Below are 14329 nucleotides of genomic sequence, written 5' to 3'. Positions count from 1 at the left end.
AAACTTTTGCTGAACGTAAAACCGGTCTCACTTAGCAATACATGGGGACAAAATTGTTTCTTATTTGTACTTGTAGTAGATTTAGATCATCAACTTGTTTTTACTTTGAGTATTGATTATTGATTGTTTAAAATAATTTGTTTGTGCTTAATACAATTATTTATTGAAACTTTTCGAAATATTTTATGCCAAAGTGTCATAATTCCAACTTCCTTTGTAACAAGTACAACATACATATGAAACATATGAATTATAATGTTCACTTTGAATGAACTGATCAATTGCAACTTATTCCGCTGCCTATGATAGCATCTTTGGAATACGTCCATGCTTCAAATGAAATGCTCCATACCGGTATATAATCTAATCTCGTTTTATTTATTTTTTGCTTTTTTTATCAGATAGTTATCATTCATATTATAACAGGGACAGAAAGCTATACAAATTATTCATTTTCAGGACACTGCTCTACAAAGTTTGCCTCCCTCTATCAAACACATGTGTGCATTTAAAAAAAAAGCAATATTCTGTAATTTTCCCGGAAAGATTTTTTTTATAAATTTCTCCAATCAACTCTTCCCCTTGAGTTTCTATTGATCAACCCTCTATCCATGCTTGCCAGCCATGTATTTGATTGTCACCTCACTATGATACCTTAGCAGGTTTTCTATGATTCACTGTTGATGAAAGAAAAAAACAATGGTGTACGCTCTGGTGAATTTTCATGGTAAATGGAATGCAAGGTTTAGTGTTGTGACCAATTCTAAGGGAAATGAAACACGTCACATGTTTTTGTCAGTTACATGTAAGCTATGGTATGATATAAGACAACAAAATCTACTCGTTTAAATTCAAAATTGATTGTAGTTTTTGTTACAAGAATGCAGATTGGTGGATCTAGCTCTTTGGAATGCCCAATCAAATCATTCAAATTCAAATACAGCTTTTCCTATTGACCATGAACAGGTTTGTAGGGATGGGTGTGGATGGCCAGCTTCAGCAACGCTTGGTAAATCTATGTACTAGAAACATAATTTAATTTACCATTACATTAAATTAAAAATGTTTTCATTTTCATATACACAAATCACATAATCCTGTTATCTAATTTCAAAGATTTAGAAAGTTCATCTCCGAAATATACAATTCTCATCCAATATCCTGATATCAAATGTCGCGGATCACTGTGTATCTTAAATCAAAAACAGGGTATTAACTGGCAAGTTTTAGGTTACCCCAGTTTTTTTTTTAACTAGATTAATTTCCTAAAAGGTGTTACATGTTTCTTGGTTTATTTTGATGAAAAAGTCTGAATTTATAAATTTTCTCAGCAAATATAAAATATTTAGCTAAGACTTTTGATAAAAAACTAAGTTGGTTGTCCATCAAAAAATAATTTTTCATCTGCAACAGTATTCACAATTATTCAATTTTTTTTTGCAATCTCTATGGTAATCAAAGACAGAATTTGTCAAGTAGATCAATTCATGAGGTACAAGCTGTGACTATGCTAGTCTAATTTTGTTTAAAAATGAAAAAAAAAATAGTTGACAAGGCAGTGACAGAGGTTAAATGAAGAAGGACAATTTGGTGTGCATCAAAGATGGTGACGGCGAATGTTATTGAACAGAAACATGCATATGTGTAAACTGACAAGAGCAACAGAAACCACATCTGTGAGTTGGCGAACAGCATGGTTATTTTGTTGACATTGAACATATTTAATAAAATAAGGTAGACTCATAGTATTTACAAATTTAATTTAATTGCACACATTGACTCTAGTCGAACATATTTTCACCAAAATAACTTAATGAAGTATTTGACACTTGAATACAAGGAAGTTGTAAATCAAAAGGACAGTAACACCTTGTACGTTTGACACATTGCATTCGTTTCATTCATTATCAACTCATTCTACAATCACCGTACATTAGTTTTGTGGCTGATCACTCAATTAACACTTAATCAATTGAAACAGGGAGAAAGTCAGCAGCAATTGAGTCTCTTGCTAATCTTTGAAAATAAGAAATCAATATGCTGATTAAGTCTGCGTTTCCGGCACTAAAATTGCAACTCTACTGCTCCCATTTTATTCTGTAAATGAAGTGCAAACTGATATGGCTTTCCCCGGCATGAGTCAGAGTAAACGAGCGTTGCAGCGTCCATGGCTTGTCAAGCTTGGAATCAATTTTGCAAAAATGTAATGATCATTTACACTTATCCGAGCATTAAACTTTTATTCAAATAACAAAGAATAATTCCATTTTCATGTCAATAAGGATATTTAAGTCGGACAATAAGGAATGACCCCAACTAGAATAGGCCTTTTAACTTCCAATTCATTGAGACAACATGCACACGACAACACACCATTGTCTGTCCATTATGACAGGCTTTTCAATGAGCCATTATTATGAAAATTGGGCACCTTCAGCGTGACTTGTACTAAATCAAATTTATAGGAAAACAGAGACACAGCATGTGCAGCCAAGTTTTGTTCTATTATGGAGGACCTTGTATAATAAACTAATGTGTTTTTAGAAGATAAATTGAATAAGGGTCTGCATGTGATGGTCGCTGGGGGTAGAGTTTCTCTAAAGTGGTCGGTCTCCATTATTTTAACGCATTACCAACAATATATGTTGATACAATTAACGCACTGTAGTCAGTGTAGAAACGCATGAATACAAGTCTTCATAATTTCACTTCGCCAGCCACACGGGACTGTTTACCTCCCTCTGGACATTCACATTGATATTCCACTATACACGGCTACACATCAAATAACACGCTGACATTCCGTAATTTCCCCTTCCGCGCACAATTTTAAAGATGACAACTTGAAAATCAAAAAAATTGCAAGCTCCTCAATTGGTTGATAGCTGCCAATAATAATTTTTGTTTTTCCCTAAGGTTGCTGTGTAGTGGAAAGAAAGCGTTATGGTAAATGTGTAACTATGTATTGGAGTGGGAGAGTAAATGTGTAACTATGTATTGGAGTGGGAGAGTAAATGTGTAACTATGTATTGGAGTGGGAGAGTAAATGTGTAACTATGTATTGGAGTGGGAGAGTAAATGTGTATCTATGTATTGGAGTGGGAGAGTAAATGTGTAACTATGTATTGGAGTGGGAGAGTAAATGTGTAACTATGTATTGGAGTGGGAGAGTAAATGTGTAACTATGTATTGGAGTGGGAGAGTACATGTGTAACTATGTATTGGAGTGGGAGAGTAAATGTGTAACTATGTATTGGAGTGGGAGAGTAAATGTGTAACTATGTATTGGAGTGGGAGAGTAAATGTGTAACTATGTATTGGAGTGGGAGAGTAAATGTGTATCTATGTATTGGAGTGGGAGAGTAAATGTGTAACTATGTATTGGAGTGGGAGAGTAAATGTGTAACTATGTATTGGAGTGGGAGAGTAAATGTGTATCTATGTATTGGAGTGGGAGAGTAAATGTGTAACTATGTATTGGAGTGGGAGAGTAAATGTGTAACTATGTATTGGAGTGGGAGAGTAAATGTGTAACTATGTATTGGAGTGGGAGAGTAAATGTGTAACTATGTATTGGAGTGGGAGAGTAAATGTGTAACTATGTATTGGAGTGGGAGAGTAAATGTGTAACTATGTATTGGAGTAGGAGAGTAAATGTGTATCTATGTATTGGAGTGGGAGAGTAAATGTGTAACTATGTATTGGAGTGGGAGAGTAAATGTGTAACTATGTATTGGAGTGGGAGAGTAAATGTGTAACTATGTATTGGAGTGGGAGAGTAAATGTGTAACTATGTATTGGAGTGGGAGAGTAAATGTGTAACTATGTATTGGAGTGGGAGAGTAAATGTGTAACTATGTATTGGAGTGGGAGAGTAAATGTGTAACTATGTATTGGAGTGGGAGAGTAAATGTGTAACTATGTCTTGGAGTGGGAGAGTAAATGTGTAACTATGTATTGGAGTGGGAGAGTAAATGTGTAACTATGTATTGGAGTGGGAGAGTAAATGTGTATCTATGTATTGGAGTGGGAGAGTAAATGTGTATCTATGTATTGGAGTGGGAGAGTAAATGTGTAACTATGTATTGGAGTGGGAGAGTAAATGTGTAACTATGTATTGGAGTGGGAGAGTCAAATATTCTCCGGGTTTAATGTTAGCAGATTTGGATATTAAATGGCTTGTAAAGGAAAAAATATGGTTCATTTGCATTTTCTCTGTTTTTTGTGTATTTTTTAGCAAGTTTAGCTATCACTGATGTAAGCGATAATAAGCCATTTATGTCTTATCTTTACAAAGAGGCAGCCTTGGACAGACTCAGCTTGGTTGGGCCGAGCTGTCATCATATTTTCTCCCCTTAGGAAGCCTTCTGTAATCATTACAAACGATGTATTTCTGTGAAGATATAAACTCATGTGGCTTCATGCAAACTAATTAGGAACTGGTCACTCTGGTCTAAGAGTGGTTTCTAAGAGCAAAGATGTATTTTGTCACACCGCTTTGGATTTGATAAAAAACAACATACGTGTGAATATAACATGCACTGATATTTGGTTGAAAAAAAGGTAGTGTTTGATTACAGACATCAAGCACACAAAATCAATCAGCTGAAATTGATTTAAATTGAGGAATTAAGGATTTGAAAATCATAGCAAAACTTTACAGTGAAGCAAAATGAGGCATTGTAAATTTAGAAAAGTTGGCAGATCTAAAGCATTCCTTTAAAGAAGTCTAGAATATTCTTTTAAAAATATATAATTGTAAACAAACAACGCTGAAATTGTTGTGAAATTAGACATAATCTGAATCATTTATATTTATTTTCATTTGTGAAATTGTATTTATCATTCAATAGAAAGAAAAACATGTTTTCTTTCAGCAAATAATCTTATGTTGAGCCAGTCATTAAGAGTAATTTTGACAAATTGTGAAAAAAAGAAGAGCTCTGAGTATAAATGACTGTAAAAGCGATAAAACCACTCCTCTTCATGTGCCATCAACACAGGAATTGTACAAAGAAAAAATATTTGATTGATTCTGATTACATTTACTGCATTGTTGGAGCGTACTGAGGGACGAAAAATACTTTAAACTGGAAAGGGAAATAGTTCCGGAAAAAATCAACACCAAGAAAACAATTACAAAGTAGAACTGACTGAATCTATACAAGTGATGAGACAGAAGAAAAACACAGATTTATACCACAAAACAGCATCCTTTAAAAATAGAAGCCCCCCTCCCATGTCTACAATAATCAATTGGTCCAGCCCTAACCAGATTGCCAGGTGCTCCTCCCTTCTCCATTAGTCCTTTCTACCTTTCTATTTTGAACAACTACAAGGACTCCATTTACAGGGGCAAATTAACAATAATGATGGGTATTCTGCCGTATATACTCTTTACTACATTTGGACACTCTCTGGAGGAATGCTAGTAAAATGCAAATGGAATACCGTGATGAAGTTTATTCTGAATCACAGTAGCTGCAGGATGAAAGAGCAGAGAGTCAAGAGACAAAGCCTATGTAATCGGATACCTACAGTTATCATCTATGGATCAGTCTTCATTTTGTAGTAAATTACCAGAAAATGGTTCTTTTATAGGAGTTTTCCAGTCGGGCAAATGACAAGGGAAAAGAAAGGTATAAAATATCACTTAATACAACAGATTACAATCAAGTGTCAGCCAGCCTTCCTGATAAACCAAATCATTAATTGAAAAAAGAAAGCGGAAAGGAAGATTCAGTTAGAATTATTCATGTATGAGGTTGTTGGTGAAGTCTTACACATGACCCCCCTCTCCGAAAGGTCACACATCCTAGTAATTTCTGGAGGTACAAATTCACCGTCAATGATCATTTTTTGACTTTTTTTCCAAAAGCTAGTTGTCATTAGAGTTCAAGAATATGCCAAAAATTGACATATATTAGAAAGTATTGCTGATATAGGACAATACCCAAAACTTGTGGTATGACCTTCATGGCTTAACATATACAGGCAAAGTCTGGCAGCCAAGTAATTTTTCAGTTATTAAAAACAGCACTGACATAATCATAGAATGTTAAAGCACATTAACTGTGGCCACAAAGAGATATCAAAAATATACATGTTTACCTTGAAGTCTAAACTTTGAAACCATGGCAACTAATGCAAAAATTAAATGATAGTTTTTACCTTTTTTCATTAGCATACTGTAGTTACTCGAAATATTGTCAGGTTACTCATCAATTATTTATATCTCAAATGCTTAAACACAAATATTAATGCAGAAAATGTTCCAATTTGGTCAAAACTTCCTCATCAACATACACACATCTTTGATATATTATATGCTGTGTTTTTAAAATTTAAAGAACCTCTTTGAAGACAGGAAACATCATATTTGAAATCAGATTGTTTCGAGACACCTTGATACATGTACTGTTAAGGACAATTTAAGACAATCTGTGAATGGTGGTAATTACAAGTTGAAGAATTGTGATCAATCAACTGCATTAGATGTATAGGAGTAACTAATCAGGATACATGCAAACTAATGGAAAGCTTTGAAACATGCAACGTTTTAATCAAAAGAATAACTACAACTGCAAACTAGAATTTATCAAAAATCAGAAACTGATATATGACATGCTTGGTAACTTCCTTCGGTTGACTTTGAAAAGAAAGCAAAAACAGTCATGCATGTTGTATGCACTAAGCAACATTAGCCACAATGATAGTATCAATACCGCTACTAACTTCCGTCACTTGCTTCTCAAAGACTCCGCACACCTCATGCATACGCTTCCTACACAACCTTGTTAATATTTGATAAGCCATTCAAATATCAGGAAGTAAACTTAGCATGCTTGCAAGTAAAGTTCAAAGAAATATACACCAAGCCGCAAACAAACTACTTCATGAATTTTAATGTACAAAACTACCATAAATAATTTGAGACTGATTCATTTTTAATATTAAGATACAAGACTGTTGTTATTATTAGATGAGTAAAAACTAACACACATCAATTTCCTGAAATATTGGGAAGTTATTTTCTTTGACTGGTAATTTGAAAGCCTGAACAAACAAATTTGAGAAATCCAAATTATTAACCTCAGATGTACAAATTTGCAAAATGATACATTAAAATTTTGGTGGGAATAGCACAGATACAACAACCACTCATTTTGTTTTCAGTTTTATCTTCTACTATTACTTTAAGTTCCACTATCTGTAGAAAACTGGTTTGGGGCTAGTGTGATATCAAGCAATCAAAGAAAGACAGACGTACATCCAATGATTGCATTCTTAGCTGCTGGGGAAAAAGAACGGGATAACGAAATATGGCATTGATTGCTTTGCAAGGTAGCAAGTCAGTAACCATTGAAACAACATGTCTATACAACACTTCAAATTGTTGACTGCATGTTGGTTGTTTCCATGGATACAAAGATTATTGTGATTTCACCATTTATATAATCTGTGATCACAAAATCAGTCTTGGAAATAGGACAAATCTGTTCTAACTATCAATATAAACTGCAAACCAGCAAACTTTGTACTAACAAAACTAGCACAAACCAGTATTAACCACAGAATAACATCCAACTAGCCTAATCCAACAGCATTAACTACAAACAAACAGAATATATTAGCACAAAATAGAACCAACTAGTAGCCATACTGTGTGACTAAGTGAAACAATTAAAATTAGTCAGCATAGATTGGAAGCATAAACAGCTTTTTGTGATTAATGAAATGTAAGTACATGTAGGTAGGTATTTTATTATAATTCCAATAAATAATTTGAAATGACAGTTAGCAATTCTCTAGCGCCAGGTCTCAATGTCATCTCATATTTTTCATTCATGATTTGGGGGGATAATTTGATATATTTCAAGTGACATTATATCATCAACATTTCATTGAGTTTGTAGCCAGAGGGTATGTTAGAATAGCTGAGATTGGCTTTGGTTATTCATTGCCATTTCCAGACCACATGTCTGCTGATGGCCATTTCATCAAACAGTAATCATCCAGGGAACAATTTTGAGGGAAAATTCACGACCTACACACAGAACGAGTAGCTGAGGGGTAGGAATAACACAATGCAGATAGACAAGTTACATTGTGTATTGGACTACAGGACTGTGGTTTGCTGTGGGCAAACATCAATTTAATTTATATTCTGTATTGTAGCTTGCCTAAGGACATATTTTTGTTTATTTCGAGGAATATTTACTTTTCTTTTGCTACTAAAATTTGTAGAGATACCTTTCAGAGTGTTAGCACTATGCATAGATCCAATATAAACCTTTTTTGCACAGAAATATTAATAAAACACAAATACTAACACTAAGCGTAACCAAGTATAAATGACTAATTTGTCTAGACCGAGCTCAGTAACATCTGGAAATCTGTCTAAGCTGAACCAAGGGTGATCTGTTTACACTGAACCCAGGGTAATCTGCCTAAGCCTAAGCTGAACCCAGGGTAATCTGTCTACGCTGAACAGAGGGTAGTCTGTCTACGATGAACCCAGGGTAATCTGTCTAAGCTGAATCGAGGGTAATCTGTCTAAGCTGAACCCAAGGTAATCTGTCTGAACGAAACCCAGGGTAATCTGTCTACACTGAACCCAGTGTAATCTGTCTGAATGGAACCCAGTGTAATCTGTCTGAACGGAACCCAGGGTAATCCGTCTGAACTGAACCCAGTGTAATCTGTCTGAACGGAACCTAGGGTAATCTGCCTGAATGGAACCCAGGGTAATCTGTTTACACTGAACCCAGGGTAATCTGTCTAAACTGAACCCAGGGTAATCTGTCTGAACGGAACCCAGGGTAATCTGCCTAAGCCTAAGCTGAAGCCAGGGTAATCTGTCTACGCTGAACAGAGGGTAGTCTGTCCACGATGAACCCAGGGTAATCTGTCTAAGCTGAATCGAGGGTAATCTGTCTAAGCTGAACCCAAGGTAATCTGTCTGAACGAAACCCAGGGTAATCTGTCTACACTGAACCCAGTGTAATCTGTCTGAACGGAACCCAGTGTAATCTGTCTGAACGGAACCCAGGGTAATCTGTCTACACTGAACCCAGTGTAATCTGTCTGAACGGAATCCAGTGTAATCTGTCTGAACGGAACCCAGGGTAATCTGTCTGAATGGAACTGAGGGTAATCTGTCTGAATGGAACCCAGGGTAATCTGTTTACACTGAACCCAGGGTAATCTGTCTACACTGAACCCAGGGTAATCTGTCTAAACTGAACCCAGGGTAATCTGTCTACACTGAACCCAGGGTAATCTGTCTGAACGGAACCCAGGGTAATCTGTTTACACTGAACCCAGGGTAATCTGTCTGAACGGAACCCAGGGTAATCTGTTTACACTGAACCCAGGGTAATCTGTCTGAATGGAACCCAGCGTAATCTGTTTACACTGAACCCAGTGTAATCTGTCTGAACGGAATCCAGGGTAATCTGTCTAAGCTGAACCCAGGGTAATCTGTTTACACTGAACCCAGGGTAATCTGTTTACACTGAACCCAGGGTAATCTGTTTACACTGAACCCAGGGTAATCTGTCTGAATGGAACCCAGGGTAATCTGTCTACACTGAACCCAGGGTAATCTGTCTACACTAAACCCAGTGTAATCTGTCTGAACGGAACCCAGTGTAATCTGTCTGAATGGAACCCAGGGTAATCTGTTTACACTGAACCCAGTGTAATCTGTCTGAATGGAACCCAGGGTAATCTGTCTACACTAAACCCAGATTAATCTGTCTAAACTGAACCCAGGGTAATCTGTCTGAACGGAACCCAGGGTAATCTGTCTGAACGGAACCCAGGGTAATCTGTCTGAATGGAACCCAGCGTAATCTGTCTGAATGGAACCCAGTGTAATCTGTTTACACTGAACCCAGTGTAATCTGTCTGAACGGAATCCAGGGTAATCTGTCTAAGCTGAACCCAGGGTAATCTGTTTACACTGAACCCAGTGTAATCTGTCTGAATGGAACCCAGGGTAATCTGTCTACACTAAACCCAGATTAATCTGTCTAAACTGAACCCAGGGTAATCTGTCTGAACGGAACCCAGGGTAATCTGTCTGAACGGAACCCAGGGTAATCTGTCTGAATGGAACCCAGCGTAATCTGTCTGAATGAAACCCAGTGTAATCTGTTTACACTGAACCCAGTGTAATCTGTCTGAACGGAATCCAGGGTAATCTGTCTAAGCTGAACCCAGGGTAATCTGTTTACACTGAACCCAGGGTAATCTGTTTACACTGAACCCAGGGTAATCTGTTTACACTGAACCCAGGGTAATCTGTCTGAATGGAACCCAGGGTAATCTGTTTACACTGAACCCAGGGTAATCTGTCTGAATGGAACCCAGCATAATCTGTTTACACTGAACCCAGTGTAATCTGTCTGAACGGAACCCAGGGTAATCTGTCTACACTGAACCCAGTGTAATCTGTCTGAACGGAACCCAGGGTAATCTGTTTACACTGAACCCAGGGTAATCTGTTCACACTGAACCCAGGGTAATCAGTCTAAGCTGAACCCAGGGTACTCTGTTTACACTGAACCCAGGATAATCTGCCTAAGCCTAAGCTGAACCCAGGGTAATCTGTTTACACTGAACCCAGGGTAATCTGTTTACATTGAACTCAGGGTAATCTGTTTACACTGAACCCAGGGTAATCTGTCTAAACTGAACCCAGGGTAATCTGTCTACATTGAACCCAGGGTAATCTGTCTACACTAAACCCAGGGTAATCTGTCTACATTGAACCCAGGGTAATCTGTCTACATTGAACCCAGGGTAATCTGTCTAAACTGAACCCAGGGTAATCTGTTCACACTGAACCCAGGGTAATCAGTCTAAGCTGAACCCAGGGTAATCTGTTTACACTGAACCCAGGATAATCTGCCTAAGCCTAAGCTGAACCCAGGGTAATCTGTTTACACTGAACCCAGGGTAATCTGTTTACATTGAACCCAGGGTAATCTGTTTACACTGAACCCAGGGTAATCTGTCTACACTGAATCCAGGTTATAAACTGGGGTGGGGAAGGGGTGTTATTTTTCCAGACAACTTTCTGCTGATACATAAATGTCTTTTTCATCTTTTAATATTCTAACATTAACCAAGATTTCAAAGCCAATTATTTACATATAGATGACCACAAAAATACTACTCAACATAAAACCATTGTTACAGCTACACTGTCAACTAACTTCCACCCCCACTCCTTAAGAGGACAAGATCAGTCAAGCTGTTTTAGTTCTATTAGTGGATCTATCTCTACCGCACCTAGAATAAGGATGTTACAAAGTCAACAACCCTCATATTGTAATGAGACAATTGCTTTCATGCTACCAGTCATTGAGAAATCTATTTAATTTGTCAAATGACCAAGACAAAATGAGTAATGTAAAATTTATCACATAATTAAAGCATGCAAGAATGAGTCAAATAATTTCATCCTTTGTGTAATTCAGTGCAATTTTTCTGAGTGGTGTACGTATAACAAAGTGTAAGCAAACTGGCAGGAAATGCCAACAATTTGCATCAGCTTAACCTTGTCAACAATATTGGTGTTAAAAATGTCTTTTTCACATCTTTGTTTTGTCAATACTTTCATTTTGCACCAAATGAATCCAATTTACCATTTGCTACACAGATTTGATCAATTTTTTTGAATAAAAATTATTTTGTGAAAGGGTTTGTCGAAGAATTATTTTTTTGTGTCAGATAATTTCATGATTTGATAATGTGATCGTGTTCACAGACAGAGACAAAATTTCCCTGCGAAAGAATTTGTTGTAATTTCATTTTTTTTAGATTCTCCTTTCTCACATTACAGCAGATAATGTCTCTCAGTCATTGTGTTGTGTTTGATGAGGTGTACATACAACGTATACAACTCGCATACAAAACAGTATCCAGATACATAACTTAAGACTAATCCAGATTATACATAACTTGAGACTAATCCAGGAGATACATAACTTAAGACTAATCCAGAGTATACATGACTTGAGACTAATCCAGAGTATACATGACTTGAGACTAATCCAGAGTATACCTGACTTGAGACTAATCCAGAGTATATATAACTTGAGACTAATCCAGAGTATACACAACTTGAGACTAATCCAGAGTATACATAACTTGAGACTAATGCAGAGTATACATAACTTGAGACTAATCCAGAGTATACATGACTTGAGACTAATCCAGAGTATACATAACTTGAGACTAATGCAGAGTATACATAACTTGAGACTAATCCAGAGTATACATGACTTGAGACTAATCCAGAGAATACATAACTTGAGACTAATCCAGAGGATACATGACTTGAGACTAATCCAGAGTATACATGACTTGAGACTAATTCAGAGTATACATGACTTGAGACTAATCCAGAGAATACATAACTTGAGAATAAACCAGAGTATACATAACTTGAGAATAAACCAGAGAATACATAACTTGAGACTAATCCAGAGAATACATAACTTGAGAATGAACCAGAGTATACATGACTTGAGAATAAACCAGAGAATACATGACTTGAGACTAATCCAGAGAATACATAACTTGAGAATAAACCAGAGAATACATAACTTGAGACTAATCCAGAGTATACATGACTTGAGACTAATTCAGAGTATACATGACTTGAGACTAATCCAGAGTATACATAACTTGAGACTAATCCAGAGGATACATAACTTGAGACTAATCCAGGAGATACATAACTTGAGACTAATCCAGGAGATACATAACTTGAGACTAATCCAGAGGATACATAACTTGAGACTAATCCAGAGGATACATAACTTGAGACTAATCCAGGAGATACATAACTTGAGACTAATCCAGAGGATACATAACTTAAGAATAATCCAGAGTATACATGACTTAAGACTAATCCAGAGGATACATAACTTGAGACTAATCCAGAGTCTACATAACTTGAGACTAATCCAGAGTCTACATAACTTGAGACTAATCCAGAGGATACATAACTTGAGACTAATCCAGAGGATACATAACTTGAGACTAATCCAGAGTATACATAACTTGAGACTAATCCAGAGGATACATAACTTGAGACTAATCCAGAGGATACATAACTTGAGACTAATCCAGAGTATACATAACTTGAGACTAATCCAGAGGATACATGACTTGAGACTAATCCAGAGTATACATAACTCAAGACTAATCCAGGAGATACATAACTTGAGACTAATCCAGAGGATACATAACTTGAGACTAATCCAGAGGATACATAACTTGAGACTAATCCAGAGTATACATAACTTGAGACTAATCCAGAGGATACATGACTTGAGACTAATCCAGAGTATACATGACTTGAGAATAATTCAGAGTGTACATGACTTGAGACTAATCCAGAATACATAACTTGAGACTAATTCAGAAGATACATAACTTAAGACTAATCCAGAGGATACGTAACTTGAGACTAATTCAGGGAATACATGACTTAAGACTAATCCAGAGAATACATGACTTGAGACTAATCCAGAGGATACATAACTTGAGACTAATCCAGGAGATACATAACTTGAGACTAATCCAGAGGATACATAACTTAAGAATAATCCAGAGTATACATGACTTGAGACTAATCCAGAGGATACATAACTTGAGACTAATCCAGAGGATACATAACTTGAGACTAATCCAGGAGATACATAACTTGAGACTAATCCAGAGGATACATAACTTAAGAATAATCCAGAGTATACATGACTTGAGACTAATCCAGAGGATACATAACTTGAGACTAATCCAGAGTCTACATAACTTGAGACTAATCCAGAGTCTACATAACTTGAGACTAATCCAGAGGATACATAACTTGAGACTAATCCAGAGGATACATAACTTGAGACTAATCCAGAGTATACATAACTTGAGACTAATCCAGAGGATACATAACTTGAGACTAATCCAGAGGATACATAACTTGAGACTAATCCAGAGTATACATAACTTGAGACTAATCCAGAGGATACATGACTTGAGACTAATTCAGAGTATACATAACTTAAGACTAATCCAGGAGATACATAACTTGAGACTAATCCAGAGGATACATAACTTGAGACTAATCCAGAGGATACATAACTTGAGACTAATCCAGAGGATACATGACTTGAGACTAATCCAGAGTATACATGACTTGAGAATAATTCAGAGTGTACATGACTTGAGACTAATCCAGAATACATAACTTGAGACTAATTCAGAAGATACATAACTTAAGACTAATCCAGAGTATACATAACTTGAGACTAAT

General features: G+C 36.3%; 1 protein-coding gene across 1 annotated transcript in view; it reads right to left on the bottom strand.

Annotated features, from left to right (window-relative positions):
- The window catches only part of LOC100376706 (lipopolysaccharide-responsive and beige-like anchor protein), a 254065-nt gene that overhangs the window by 46359 nt on the left and 193377 nt on the right, over positions 1-14329 (bottom strand). The gene's annotated exons all lie outside the window — the stretch shown is intronic.

The sequence above is a fragment of the Saccoglossus kowalevskii genome, chromosome 4 (genome assembly GCF_978046115.1).
Source record: "Saccoglossus kowalevskii chromosome 4, keSacKowa6.1, whole genome shotgun sequence".
Taxonomy (NCBI): Eukaryota; Metazoa; Hemichordata; class Enteropneusta; family Harrimaniidae; genus Saccoglossus; species Saccoglossus kowalevskii.
The sequence above is the reverse complement of the archived record's forward strand: the minus strand, read 5'-3'. Positions and strand labels throughout refer to the sequence as shown.